Source organism: Megalopta genalis, chromosome 3, assembly GCF_051020955.1.
Source record: "Megalopta genalis isolate 19385.01 chromosome 3, iyMegGena1_principal, whole genome shotgun sequence".
Classification (NCBI taxonomy): Eukaryota; Metazoa; Arthropoda; class Insecta; order Hymenoptera; family Halictidae; genus Megalopta; species Megalopta genalis.
The window spans coordinates 10,227,866-10,242,712 of NC_135015.1; the positions used below are offsets into that span (position 1 = coordinate 10,227,866).

The 14,847-nt window shown below is 36.1% G+C and overlaps 1 protein-coding gene and 1 long non-coding RNA gene across 3 annotated transcripts in view; both read left to right on the top strand.

The window, feature by feature from the left end:
• LOC143259121 (serine/threonine-protein kinase PLK1) overlaps window positions 1-14,847 on the top strand; it is a 43,141-nt gene that overhangs the window by 11,183 nt on the left and 17,111 nt on the right. The window lies entirely within an intron of this gene.
• LOC143259260 (uncharacterized) lies at window positions 8,912-9,773 on the top strand. Its single transcript, XR_013033072.1, has 2 exons — window positions 8,912-9,445; window positions 9,526-9,773. It is a non-coding gene; the product is annotated as an uncharacterized LOC143259260 (long non-coding RNA).

Genomic DNA, 14,847 nt, shown 5'->3' on the forward strand with positions numbered 1-14,847 from the left:
CAACTAATTTAATTTTTCACATGGTTCGCTAAAACCTACAGGAACATTAACGTATCTAGAAAGAGTATCAAAAATATATTGAAAAGATTAAATAAACAAAACTACAAGGCGAGAAGTCTGAATTCGTTTCGATCTTTGTTGGCGAATAAAGAAGCTTATTAAATCATTTCCATCATGATAATTTGAATAATTGTAAATGGGCTGGAACCGGTTGTTCGACCGAGAGTGCTGGTTTAGTGTGAAGAGATAATGAGTCCGAGAGTAGCTTTCGCATACATCGTTTGCAAATACCCTATTTACGCGAAATTTACGACTCTTTTACAGTTTTCCGTCTCGTTCCGAACAATGCGTCGGCTGTGTTAGAAATTTATTTCTCGCCGTGTGCCAAGTGGCGTTCGGGGGCTTTTGTTATAGTCGCGCATACACGTGTGTCAATGACACGTTACGCCTTTCACTGATTGGCTCGCGGTCGTGTGTTCCGCGCATCCACCACCGGGATAAGTTGAACGGATGGGCCTCTTCCTCTCCTTTCTCTATTCCTCCAGGTCTTTTTCTTTTCGCCGTCCGTTTCCCCCCTTTTTTCCCCTGTTCTTTCGCACCGGGGCTGTTCACATGCACGAGATACACGGTTCTCATCATTTCTATGCGGGACGGAATTCCTCGTGTCTATTAAATTAATTTCATAGATCCGCGCTTCCTTGGGAATGCGCTCTGGGGCCGCACTCGTTCAGCCAGACAAAGGGAATATTTTATCAAATGTATATTATCCAATTAAACGACTCTACAATCACGCAGCATTGTCGTTGCCCCTGGTTTCAAAGGCTAGACCTTTCTATAAGCGTGCCATTAAATTCATCGTGAAACCTGAAATCGAGTTGCACGTATTCTTTTACTGCACGCACAAAAGTCACGGACTCTTTTGTAAGCTGATCTTCACACTTTCGCAATACTTACGGATATTTGTGTTTCGAGAATTGAAGTCGGCTTTGGTTCTTAACATGTTGACTGCCAAGCCCATTTTGAAGAAATTTGTTCTAGAGGCCAACATTTTTTTTTTAATAAATAATAAGTAAAACATAATAAATAAGTTCTTTTTATTGCGTCTTTTTGTTAGTAATGAACCTTTAACGAACGCGTCGACGGACCACGAGTTATCTCGTGGTTGGCAGTCAATGTTTATGTCTATTAGACTGTGGATCTTTGTGCGGGATAACAATTTTCTGCATCAATTGTGAAAACAAGAAGCACATCGAAGTTTGTTTCATCTTTTAGTAATTTTAATAACATACTAATATATATTTTTACATTCTTTTTATCTTTCTATCGTCCTGTGATTCACTTATTCCGTATTGTCATAAGCAGTCTATTTATGATTCTCTTTTAAGTGCCAGTTTATTGCATTAAACTGCATGAAACGTATACTGCTCATTTTGTTCAACTACATTTCACCATTAAAACCACCTACCAATAAAAGAGGAATTCGCACAGCCATGTGTCTTCAGATGAGTGTGAAAAGCGGTGCAAAACTCCACTGTCGGGCAACGTCGTTGCATTATATCCCTATCTTTGTTTGGAATCTGCTTCGCACCAGGCGGTAATTACTAACATCTGCGAGGAAAGTCACGTGTCATCTGTTTACCAGATTCGAACACTTTCTTTTCTACTCGACAATTACTTCGACAACAAAACGATCGCCAGCTAAATTTATTTTAGCGGCACGTATTGTAAGGGATGAAAAAATTGCACCGTCAGGTCTTTTCTCTCTGCATTTTGGTGGACCAGGTTACCTGTCCTATTTGTCGAATAGAGACCCGAAGTCGCCGAACAATTAGACAATTATAGCATCTCTTAAACAGGCGGAGAAGTTTCACTTTGAACACATGCTGGCCACAGGTGGGCCCTTTACGATCTGTTACGGCCTTCTTCGGTTTGTACTTCGTTTGTATGGAACACGAGCTGCAGTGCACTCTGCACGTGGTACACGGCTGTTAAAGGGTCCAGGGAATATAATGGCGAGATTATTGGAATCGATGGTTGTGGCTGGATTGGAAAGGTTCGTGCGAATTTGTTGGGTACACAGATTATATACAGGTCAAATTTTGCGGTGTTTCTGGAGACGTATTTGTTTGCGGCAGGTTTTTTTTAAAAAACACGTATCTTCACATCATGTTAAAATATTTTGAAAGAAAGTTAATAGTAATAATGTTCATTGAACGAAGTAGAAATCCCTTTAATTATACAAATATTCAATATAAAAAGCGTATCAAGTATTTTACTTTATTTCGAATTGGCAAAAAAAAGATAATGCTGGAAACGATAATGAACAAAAAGATTTTATTTTATGAAATCTTCACGACTTATTTGGAGCAAAAGCCTAGAACAAATACAGTTTCAACCAGCTTCAAACATTAAATTTAACTTCATGATTGTTCCAAAGAATTGTAAAATAAAATAATATGTTATTTGAAATAATATTTGAAATAATATTTGAAATAATGTTATTTCAAAAGGGACCACAGGCATGAAAGTAATTATGAAATAAAATAACACGTTATTTCAAATGATATTTTAAATGTGCCCAGGCCTGCTCGAAACAGATCATTTACTTTCATTAGCTGAACGACCTTATTATTTACGTAAGATAATGGCTAGCAGTTTACTTGTTGGAACTCGGAAACCAACTGATTAAGCGAGTCCTAAGCTTTTCTGTAAGCGAGGACTGTAAGAAATTTTAGTGCACCTGGGCCCTCTTACTACCTGGTTATGATTCATTGATCCAATCGGGCATAGAATTTGAGTGAATCATCGGAGCCGTGCGAGTAACGTCAAGGGTAAGTAACTGTGAAAGGGAATTCTCGGGAGATTGTGTTTACGGATTTTTTAAATCAGTGTATGAGACGATTGAAACGATTGAAAATTTAATGACAGAGTTCCAGGATGCCAGAATTTATAAAATATGATACCGATCTCGCCCGGTTAATTATACGCGAAATATAAATCACTAGAATTGTAACTTTTTTTTTTTTTTTTTTTACATTTATGTTACTTGCCAATCATGCAGAGACAAAACATACGCCACAAGGAAGTAATTATGTTTTATCGTTCTATACCCGTTCAGTATAAAATACTATATTAAAATTAAAGAAATATGATTCGCGCATTCGCCGCAAAAAGACGGTAATTACAAGAAAAATTCGCAAAATTTTTTCGGAAGTATAATCGTGAAATTAATGGCAGGAAGGAATCCTATCATGAAATTACAATTGGCTGTTTCAAAATACGTATAGCCATAAATCAGTTTTCAGTTTTCTTAAAGTACATTTGATTTGAGCTTACGCTCGGCAGAGTTCATTAATTTGTATGAATCAGTTTATTATGATACGCTGGAAAGTGTTACCGTGCTGCACGCAATTAGTGCTGCTGGAAATGATATTAATTGCTTAATAACGATTACTTCTTTGAGGAAATTCTAGATACATCATATCTATGGTGTTCACAATGTCCATTTCGAATTTCAATGAAATATCCAAATACTCCGTATTTTCATTATCATTGTGATCCGCATTAATTACATTACGTTTGTATTGTAAGAATGAGCTAATTAAATCAGATTTAAAAATCTGAGCAATCGACTATAATTTTGGTAATCAATTTTACAAATATTGTGTAAGCAAAGGAAGAGATTATCGCGTGAGGTTGAAATAACGGCATCGTGTCAATGCCCGAACGGTTTCGATAATTATTTAATGGTTATTCATGCGTGACATAACTGGATATTGCATCTTGGCTCGGTCTTGAACGAGATTAGCGTGAAGTGAAATCGTATCTGTTTTTGTTCAAGTCGATTTTTTAACTTCTCTCAACAGTTTCCGTTGTGACTCGCACGAGATAAATGTACTCTTTCAAACAGAGCGTGACATTTGTTAATAGAATTATGTATTCTGAAAAAGTAACCGACCACCAGGTACAGTGGGAAGCGACGCGTAATTGGTGATAATTATGTATGTATGTACTCGCGAGGAAATCAGAGCGTGCGTTCATACTTCGACGATAGACATAACACGTGATCTGCGTACTTTCACGGGAACTGAGAAACGGGCCTTTTTTGTTATCGTGAATTAACGGTTACGCAAAAAATATTCTTCGTTACAGTACCTCGTTCGCGGAGGAAGCGGCCGCTATCAAAAACTTTGGCAGATTCGTTTGCATCTTTTTAAGATGCAAATGTGCAGTTACTAATTTGTAACGCCGCGTATGTAGGTCTTTATTATGCTTTAATCAAATTATGCAAATCTTTTCGGTTAAGTTCCATTTCCTCGCGTAATTTCTGTAGTCGCGAGTACTTGGTATCCGCCTTTCAGTTTATCCAGTGTCAAAAATTCTGTGAAAAATTCTAAGAAGATTTTTCTCGATCTATATACATTGTACACCTGCATACTTATCGAGTGACGGAACTTCACGCGAAATCAAAATTTTGCTCGGTAATTGTATGAAACTAAACCTGAATAAAAATATATTTCTTCTTTCAATAGCTTTAATTTTAATCGATTGTAAGTAATTTAACAGTGTCCTCAAATTCTTCTAATATTTTCGCAATTCTGTATATCTCTAATTTTGATCTGGTTTTTCTGCACCGCAATCGATTCGGACAAATTCTTATTTTGCATAATAATCTAGTTTCCCTGCGAAATAAAATATGCATCTGCAATGTTGCACGAATACTTCGACTTTCTCGAAGTGTCGTCTGTTTCTCTGATAACAAAGCACTTGTAACGACCCTTTGTTTCCGCGTCCGCGGAGGCTATTTTTATTTCTCTAAGCAAGCCTAATAACCAGCGACAAAGTGCCGTAGGAAATTACCAGGGAGAATCCGAGGCGCTGCCGGACCACTGGAATCGGAATAAAGTAAATTTTCCGCTCGATGCTACTAAAGGATTCTCCTCGACTTGTCGTTTGCTGGTGTCTCATCTCTTCGATCTATGGAAACGTTTTCTCTGTTCGTCGAATAACAGAGCGTCGTGTCTGTCCGCAAGATAAAAGCAGAAAACCCGCCTACCGCTTAACTCATATTAGAGAAGATTGCATAGCTTCAACTGAAAAATGAAGTCTTTTCACGGGACGCTCGTTCGTCAGAATATTTGAATCAGGAAATGGAAGGTTTACAAAATAACCGTTTCAAACTGTTATACAGGGTGAACTGGAATTCGTAGTACAACTGAGCAGGGGGTGATCCTACGCGAGAAAAATAAGTAACAAATTTGGTATAACGCTTTTTTCTTAGGGGCTCCGTTTTCGAGAAAATCGACTTTTAAGTTTGTTCATCTTTGTAAAGGATTTAATTGTCGTCTATTCTTCTACCGCAGTTGCCTCCGTCCGAGACGGTGTTTACAAACATTGATTGTTGCGAACTCTAGTGTCCAAAAGTAAATGTAGCGCAATAATTTCAGCCTTTTAGTTTCAAGATGTTAAACTGTTAAAAGAAGGAAGATAAAGACCAGGATACTTACTTCATACCTTTAGGTTCATTCTCCATACATATTTTACTTTAATTTATGTTTATAACATTGTATTCTATTTTATTCCCTGTAAATAATATATTTTGTTTACTCTATTATTCCTCCGATAGTTAACTTAGAGTATCCATTAATAAACACACTGACATATCATTAATTAACTCACTGACATATCATTAATTATCTCACTGACATAATTACGCCATCATGTAAATTATACTTGCTATTACCTAATGTATGTAGGTATATGTAATAGGAAACTCTCCTGTATTACAGTGAATAAATAATAATAACCCTAGTATGCTTAAGGGATGGTAAAAATAATCCACAGAATGCGGTATAAATAAATTTGTTGCACAAATAAATATATCTCGAACAATAAAAAAGAAATATTATTTATAGCACTCTCTCTTACAAAATGACCCTCTCTTAAGCAAACCTTAAATATTTTAATATCTTGAGCATCCTTAGGATTAAAACAGAAAGAAGACATTAACGGGCGCCTCGGATTTTTATGCAAATTCGAGTCTTCCGCGACTACTGAATTCGAGGGAGAATAAAACTGTCATTTCCATCTTTTATTAAACTGTTCAAACAGGATGAAACGAACGTTCTATCGGATATTTGATGATAAACAACGGAATTCGATACGTTCGTGAAAGTTCTCTAAAAAACGGTGAAATATGAATTTTGATTGTCACAGCTTCACTCTATCTTGAATTTATCAAAGCCGTGTATAAAATGTGTCTGCACGTGCGCGATATTTGTTTTATTACACGTTGTACGTCGGCGAGTACATAAATGAGTGGAAAAAATTTGCGGTCTAGTCAGAGGCACACGCGAAGTGGGATTATTTTTTCAGCTGTTCAACGAATGGATCAGTTTATTTTAGCCTACGGTGAATAATTTGGTGCTGAAACCCGCATTATTTTTTTCAGTTTGATTTTTTTGCAAATCTTTTTGGTTGGAGTAATCGTTGTGAAGATTAAATATTTTTGTAGGCTCTGTCGCGCTTTGTCTTCTGTCGATAATATCTGTATTCCTGATAGACCCACCATCTACGGATCGTCAGTTTTTTAATCATTGATTACTATTCTTCCTGGAACAGTGATGCAAAACTCGGATCCGTGCTGAATGATTCATCCTGAGACACTGGACTATGGCACAGTCTTCAGTTGGATGTTACATTCGTCTTTATAATTGCAATAATACTAGTTATACTAGTTGCCAGTCTATACTCGTGGGAGTGGTTAAATAATTTATTCTTTGATCTGAGCGTAACAGGCCACACACACACACCTTCCAATTATAAGCTTTGTTAGATAATAATGCTAAACATGGAATGCGAGAACGGGTATAACTTTCACTTGACTCGTTTTAACCTGCAGTTGTTAACAATTGCTAGGAGTAGCATCGTCGAAAACCTTGTTCGGGCGTGTTGATTCAATTTACTTTTATAATTTGTATATAATTTTCTAGTTGTCTTTTTAATCATTTGAAATAATACTAAACACACGCGACAAGTTTGCTGAAGAATTGACACAATTTTTAAAATATTACAAGAAACTTTTTATAAGCATTATGCAGGGTGGCCACCGAATGATATAAAACAAAAATAACTTTTACGAACACAGATCTTTTTGATTCTTTATTATTCTATTTGGAAATATAATTAATGGAGATGTTTCAATATCATGTGCGCCGAACAACATTCCTCAAATGACCAGCATTTTCCGCGACTTTGTGCAAGTGTTAATAATTGATTGTTCACTGAAATATAAAAACTCGATGGATTTTACTCGTTTCAGGACATCATGCGAAGCCATTCTAATCTCCAGGGGAGGTTCTATAACCCACGAAAGAAGAAAATAAAAGAAATTGAAAGTGAATAAATTATGACTTTTTCAAACCTTTCACTTTTTCATTGGCCGCCTTGTACTAAAAAGTAGGAAGTGAACCTCAGATTTGAATAAAAGTTGCGCAACTGTTGTATACCTTCGATCGACGTGCAAGAAATATTACTTTACGAATATGACAATTTTTATAGTTGCGATTGCGCGTTGAGCTGTAGCCTTCAATGTTTCAAAGTCATTGATCCTTTACACGGGTACGATCACACTTACGATCCTTTATGTACTTTCTTTGATGTTACATGCACGATAGATAACGTCAGGATAGCAACCGATGGCCACGTATTTTACCTTCAGCTGGAATTTATTATCCCCGTCTCGAACAAAAATATTGACAGCAATCGCACGACGTCCATGAAACGCTTATGTCCTCATCGCATGCGATCAATTTATTCAACGAGCATAGAAACGGCAAGAGCAGAAATATGAAAATTCCTGTGAAATAAAGATATAGAAACATAAGATCACAACAATTGGAGTCAAACGAAATAGAACAGAAAGAGAGCAGAGCTATTCAAGAGCTTGATGTAACGGTTACCGCGCACTGCTATTAAGACTAAACCGAGTTAGTTATTAAACCTATCATCCTATTATTTATAATTCATACGTACGCAAAATTATCATGTCACTAATGCACTTACTCCTATCTTACTGGTAGCTTATCACAATTCTCATCATGAACCTTATATATACATACAAGAAGCTTAAAATATTCTGTAATCTAATCTGCGGATTGCGGATTTTTATGCAGATTTATTTCCGCTAATACTGATTCGATGTTCATCATAGTAATATAAAGCTATTTTAAATTCCAATGATCAATGTAATTACCAATGTAATCTCTGATTCTACAAGTACGTACATCAAATCTACAGTAATGAATTCTCACATTAGCTCGTGCCTTTTGTGCACAGAATGATTATATGTTGACTATCGCAAATATTCTATGGTTTTTTTTTTATAAGTTATCGATATCAGTAGTATATATGTTATCTAGGAAACTATAAATACAATTTTCTCTATGGGGGTACAGGTTGAAACAGTTGAAACCGGCAAAATAAGTCTACGATTTGCCAAACTCTTTTTGGAATTGAAAACAAGTAACGTTTTCGGGACTGAAACTATATAAACTTCTGTATACAAATTAATTGCTTTACTCTAAATTTTGTTGATTTACTCTTTGGTAAAAAATATTGTAAAAATTCTGAGCATTACGTGTCAAATCTACATGTGAAATGCCAGGTGTGCAAGATTTAGAGTTCTCGTTGAATAAATTCACAAAAGTGAAGATAGGCATATAAACGGTAATATCACCGTAGCGTAAAATTTTCTGTCTACGATCTTTTCGGAATTTCACTCCGAATAGCTAGTACCTTGGCCTAGTTACTTGAAGCACTCTGTATATTCAATTAAACAAACGTCTCTTATTGATTCCAAGGCTCGATATCGATGAGAGCTTTTAATATCTTCATTGTGCACTACTTGCGCCCGAAGTTGTCATGGAGGCTGTTTACCAGTTTCGTCCAATTCCTCTCTTTATACCTATTTACTTATAACAATTAGACTGCGGGTATGTTCGCAACTCTGCCGACTAATTTACAGAAAAGAAAATCAGCCGTTAGAATGAAATCATGTAAGGTTAATCGTCATTAGAATCTTCATTCCCCGAAGTTTCTCAGGTTAGAAGCGAAATGCATAAAAGGTCCGCAGTTTAATGATAACACTCACCGTGGCAGTGACATTATGCGTTGTTATGTACATCGCTCAAAAAGTTAAGAAACTTCGCAAGAAGAAGTGCACGTGCGTGAAGAAGAATCGACGACAATGATGACTTAATCGAATTGACTGTTGAGAAAATTTACGCCGAGGAATCCTTTCCCGAAGGTCTCGCAGCTCTACGCCATTAAAGTCTCCGAAAGTTCAAGTCCAGCTTTTACCGCGGTCATTAATTAAGCAATTATCGCGTATCTCGGCCTTCGAACGTTTGCTTGGAGCAACGTCGAACGAGTGCTCGATTTAACGGTAACACCACTGCGACACGGAGCAAGTACAATTATAGTTTGAAACCTAAATTTATGTGGAGGACAACGGTCTGTTTTCAGGTTTCGTCTTTCCGCCCAGACAATTATCCGCGTCTGCCAGATTTCAACACGTTTCGAAGGACTCGGGGAAACAAATACGCTTGGTCGAGCTTATTGACCTTTGAAGAAATCGTAATGACTAGACGACTTCGCAATCAACTGCTTTATCAATCCTTCACGCCTACACACGTGGTCACAATTAATCGAATTATTAAAACGACCAATTAATCGAGACGAACAGAAACAGAATAAACTCAAATATGCTGTGATTCAGACTAATATACATAGAACACACATATCATTAACAATATTATCGAACTACGCACTAGATAATTTGTTTTGAAGTCTTTTGCTGCTATTATTCTTTTTTAAATTACTTGAATTTGTTTGCGAAACATCGATCTTGCAATTATTATAATCAATTTGTAATAATTTTGTAATTAGTTGTTACAACTAATTTATAATAATTTATAACAACTAGCGAATTACAATCGTTAATTATTAATCAGATCACTTTTTTCCAATTATTATAAATTAGTTAGAATAACTAGACTACGGATCTTATGCATTTATGATAAAAATGACTAAAAAAAAATAGTGAAATGTAGACAAAAATGACATTGCTATCTTCTCTTCAGTTTAGAAAAATTATTAAAAGACACATATTTTCATTTCATATTCGTTCTCTTTACAATTTAATTCTAATTCAGTTAAAAAGTTTTTCTCTTGCATAAAGACCCACAGTCTAACAACTAACGAGTTATAATTAACTAATTAACCACTAATCAAATTATTTTTTCCCGACTCTGATTAAATCGTTAAAAAAACGTAAGATTTACGTAAATTTTCAAGCAGTTGAGTATAACAAGTTGGCTCCGAATGGAGACTTAAGATTTGGTAAAACTGGTTCTTTTTCGTACTTGTAATTTGCAAAAGGAAAGTAACTAATGTGACGGATGTTTTTAGGTGACACATTGTTCGATATTAATTGGAAATTCTTAGAAATGCTTGGATCCGTGATAGGATTTAATGTACAATTTGCGATCCGCGTTACGTAAAGGATAGAAGTATGTAGATACCACGATTCGTTAACCTTGTTCGATTTCTGGGGCGTCAAGTTGTCACACGAAGCCATTTTGGCTTCACGTGTCCGCTTAGGAAATCCCGTTTCTGTCGGAGATGCAAAAATTTTAAATGCTGATCACCGTTCATATGCACCGGCCACAACGAGAAAATTCTCGCGACCGGTTTCTCTGGTATGCGGGAACCGTCGATTGCAAAGATTCAATTCCGAAGAAAACATTCCGTACACGGTATCGTTTTTTCTAATTGATCATGTAGTACATCTCTTACGCGTGTTTTCTATTATCCGATTAAACTTTGTTTACCGCGACTTTCGCGATTTCTGTTTCCACAATTCAATTTTACGGTTTGTACAATCTGCTGGAAAAGTCTACACTCGTCACATGAATTTCATTCTTTTATTTATTATCAGGTTGACTCAAAAATAATTGGCACATTCTTTTGCTTTCTGTTTTAGACATTGTATAAATATTCTTCTAATATTTCCTGTTGCTTATATTGCTTGCAGCATATCATTTTAAAGCTGGTTTATTGAACAGATGAAGAAGATTATTTGTAAAATACAGAGTAATAGAATAACAACGTTTCTGTAACGTAACGATCGATCAACGACCTCCATCTTTATGCAAAATAAAAATGATCTTTCTCGCTTGCGACAAACTGGAGTAACATAAAAAGCTATTTGCTTTATCAACGAAATCATTCGCGATTGTTAACTGTATCGTTCGCGACAAACGCGCGAAAGAAAATTCGAAGAACGAGACGAACAATTTTTGTAGTTCCTGGAAATGATTGTTGCTTTAGAAAGTGGCAAGCTCATAAGAAAGTTGTCCAGGTGTATAATCTGCGAGATGTCCAATAAACGAAGAGTAGCAAATCTCTTTGATTAACCTATTAATCACGAACGGAGAAACTGTAAAAGGAGGAAAACTGATGGAAAAATGTCAGAGGAGGTGAAAATGAGGTCAAGGTAAATGAAAGGCGAGGAACGTGCAAAATTAGAGCGATTCCCAGGTGACATGTTGAACAAGTTGCGGCCGAAGTTTCGCACGCTCCTTATTCAGCGATAAATAGAAACAGTTTTGGCCGCTCGTCAAATCGAATTTGTAATTTTAGATGTGTCTGCGCGTGGAAAATGCTGTCTGCGAGCTCGCTTGAAAAATGAGGGGCACTGATATCGGTGCGGCAATCAATGAATTCGATGCGTTCGTACTTGCAACACGTGCTCGGTTTATCCGTGTCGCCTGCCGTGATTCATGCCAGTTGCTTTTGCAACCGCGCGGCTGTATCGGTCAAAATAAAAGGCGATCGAATAACTTCGAGCGATCAAAAATCTCGGTATCGTTACTTTCACCCGGTGATAACTTCTAGAAACGAATGAGAAAATTGCGAGAAGATTTACGCGCCTGTAAAATTCAATCTCGATTTGCAGACAGGTGTTCGAGCGAATCGAAAATTTGTTTTATAGTCTTAAGAATTTTTCTTCTTGCAAAGTATTCTGTGTCACACAAAACGCAGTAGTTCGATAGTAATTTAGCGAAAGGTGGTGAACTGGTTTGATACGGCCACACCAGGAGGGAGGTATTTATGCACGTTCATGATTTATCAACGGCAATATATACCGGCTCCATTCACAAAGTGAAATTATAAATATAGAACAGCCGTTTGAAAACAGTGGGACACACTTCAGTCTCGTTCGCAATAACGTGTTTAACGCTGTTTCCGTAAAGCAATTTTAAACAGCATCAGAGTTTACTTTTAAACAATGTGCTTTCTTTAATTATGTATGTACATCCTATTCCGACATTATCAATTCGAACATTTCCTCAGCTGAATCAACAAGTACAAAGTCCTGAACTTTTGCATATCTTTGTGGATCTTTTAACAGCAAATTAAAAAAGCGACGCGAATATAGAAAGTTTATTATTTACATTTACATCGAAGTCTAATCAGTTATTTGTTGCAATCCTTTTGAAAAGTTACTGTAGTTATGCTGTATACGTTTGATTTTCTTCATATTTTGTTTAAATACAACACTTTTATAAAATATATAATTTAATAAAGAATATCAAACTCTTCTTAACCACTTAACTAATCAGTCAATCAGTTAACTAATCAGCCAATCAGTTAACTAAACAGTCAGACAGTTAATTAATCAATCAACCAGTTAACTCGTTAATCAGTTATGATGAGTATACTCGTCAAAAACGGCTAACTGGTTAAATAACGTCATGTTAGACTTTATATTTAGGAGGAAATCGATATTCAAATATTTCCGTTCAACCTTTCAATTTTGTCTGCCTGTAATTAGCTCAACCATTCAAATGTTCTACATACCGATGCGTAACTGTGCTGCATCAAGAAGAAAGAAACGAAACTTACGAATGCATTTACGACAGTTCTTTGTCGCTTTTGGATTCCAAAGTATCCCTTAGCATTTTCAATTCTACATGTTTATGTGAAACATCCTCTATCAACGTAAAATTCAAGTTTTAGTACAACGTTATATCACCGAAAAGATCAAGGTAAAACCGTGTGCGACGAAGACGAATCGGCGAGCCTTCCGCAAACACAAACAGAGCATCCGTTTCCACGCAGCTGTTGCACGTGTTGTTGGAGTCGTGCAGCCACTTATTTTAAAATCCTTGTCGGTCCATTTCGCTAAACGGAAACGGAGGCACAATGACTCTTCTTCATCGGGAGACTTATTTAACAGAACGAAAATGGGAATCGAAACACGCGTACAGAGAATGCGTTTAGTTAGGTGGCTGCCAGCCGATTTCTAAAAATACTAGCGTCCTGTGTTTTGCCGACCATAATTGCTGCGAGCCGTATGGGTGGTCTACAAGTATTCATAGTGAATTATTTTGGAGACATTCTTTGCAATGTTGCCGAGGCATTGGACTGAAACAGAAGAGTAAATTACATGGGTTTTAGCCCTAGAAATACTAGAGTGAGGAACGTACTCCGTTAATGTATCACTTGTGCACAGATTACTAGTTTATAATAGTTTATTTATGCAATGAACTTAATTGATCGCCGCTTCGTGCATTTACGATTAAATTACAAATGATTTGTTATTGTTAACAGGCTTTAATTCAATCTATTATGCTCATAATGCAATTATCCAGGAAAGAGTGGTCTACTAATTAATTGAACAATGAACGAAGATTAATAATAGTCTCGACAAGGTTTCGCATTCATTCGGGATGTATTCGGGTCGGTGATTTATTATGTATACAGGAATCGGTGTACGATATAGCACGTCAAATGTCTCTTTTGAACAGACGTTGATAAATTTTTAATGGACGGATTCTTTATAAATAGACTAGCAGTCTTTATACATTTATAGCTCATAAAACTTGTCTAAAGGAATGATATCGAAACCATAGCGGGGTCACATTCAGTGTTTGTATTATTTTAGAGATATCAAAGTTATTTCCGCAGGGAATAAAGTTTTCGATCGTACATTCTCTAATTGTTTTTCGTGTATACGCCTGGTTTTAAATCTTCGATCGAAGAGAGAAATTTTATGGTCTTATTTGGCTCTCGACACCAGGGAAATAGAGAAATAAAAATAAATAGACTTCAAAAATCACGACTTTTATTCGACCCTAAAGCTAACACTAACTTGTTATTAATTTGCGAAGATACAGAACGGTCCATTAATCTCATAAAGGAATACTCTTTTTTTGTTTAAACTGGTTGATTTGCAGAGATTATAAAATGCGTATATATTTTGCTTTAATTGTAATTTTTATAAATTGTACATTCAATGTAACGAACTGTTCCAAGTTGGATTTAAAATTTTCAAAAATATCTTGGTTGGAACAGATACAAAAAAGTGGTTTGTATCTGTTTCTTTGTTCATGAAAAATTAATTTCTCCAATTTCCTATTTGTTAAACTTTGTGTTTCCATCGATTTTACTTAACTCATATTTGTGTTACTGAATTTGTAGACATTTTACGATTACGTATTTCGTTCAGCAATGCAAAATCTTCATTACGGATAAAATGGGAGTTACGTGTACATATTTTGAATAGAGGTTAATGACCCACGAGTAATCAGTTCCCCAAAAGATATGAATTCGAGACGAGAGTAATGGCTCAATCTAATTTTGACTAATGAGTTTTCGACGTCACTGACAGCAGCAATAAATCATCCTAATCTCGAGCAATGAATACAGGTTCGGTAACTTCGAAGCTGTAGGAGAACATTTTTGCTGATATTTTTATCAACGAGCTTCAAGCCTGAATTT